The 730-nt window shown below is 41.0% G+C and overlaps 1 non-coding gene across 1 annotated transcript; it reads left to right on the top strand.

Annotated features, from left to right (window-relative positions):
* The first annotated feature begins 264 nt into the window (after positions 1 to 264).
* Positions 265 to 371, top strand: LOC141420969 (U6 spliceosomal RNA). The gene has a single exon (XR_012445678.1). It is a non-coding gene; the product is annotated as a U6 spliceosomal RNA (small nuclear RNA).
* The last annotated feature ends 359 nt before the right edge of the window (positions 372 to 730 follow it).

Genomic DNA, 730 nt, shown 5'->3' with positions numbered 1-730 from the left:
TTAATTGCCAAAGCAACAGTGTTGAGAGGTGGTACCTTTAAGAAGTGATTGGGCCATGAAGTCTCTGTCCTTAAGAATGGATTAATGACATATCTTAGAAGCAGGTCCAGATAAAAGGATGAGTTCAGCCCACTCCCATGCTTGATGGCTTCTGTCACATGACAACATGGCAAGAAGGCCCTCACCAGACATGACCCCTAGATCATAGGTTTCCCAGATTCCAGAGCCATGAGCCAAACAAATTTCATTATAAAACACCCAGTCATGCTCGCTTCGGCAGCACATATACTAAAATTGGAACGATACAGAGAAGATTAGCACGGCCCCTGAGCAAGGATGACACGCAAATTCGTGAAATGTACCATATTTTTATACCCATGTATAGGAGGCATTTCAAACTCCAAATAGACAGGATGAGAAAAGAACAACCTCACGACACATCATAATTAAAATGCCAAATCTAGAAATCAAAGAAAGGATTCTGAAATCTTCAAGAGAAAAACACCAGCTCACATACAAACATAAACATGTAAGAATCACCTCAGACCTCTCAGCACAAATCCCAAAAGACAGGAAAGCCTGCAGAAATATAACTGAAACTCTAAGAGAATAACTGCCAGCCAAGAATACTTTATCTAGCAAAGGTGTCCTTCAACCTTGAGGGAGAGATAAAGACCTTCCAAGACAAGGATAAGCTAAAGCAGTTCATGTCCACTAAGCCACATTACAA

The sequence above is a fragment of the Castor canadensis genome, chromosome 2 (assembly GCF_047511655.1).
Source record: "Castor canadensis chromosome 2, mCasCan1.hap1v2, whole genome shotgun sequence".
Classification (NCBI taxonomy): domain Eukaryota; kingdom Metazoa; phylum Chordata; class Mammalia; order Rodentia; family Castoridae; genus Castor; species Castor canadensis.
Note: the sequence above shows the minus strand (reverse complement) of the source record. Positions and strands in the feature narration are given on the sequence as shown.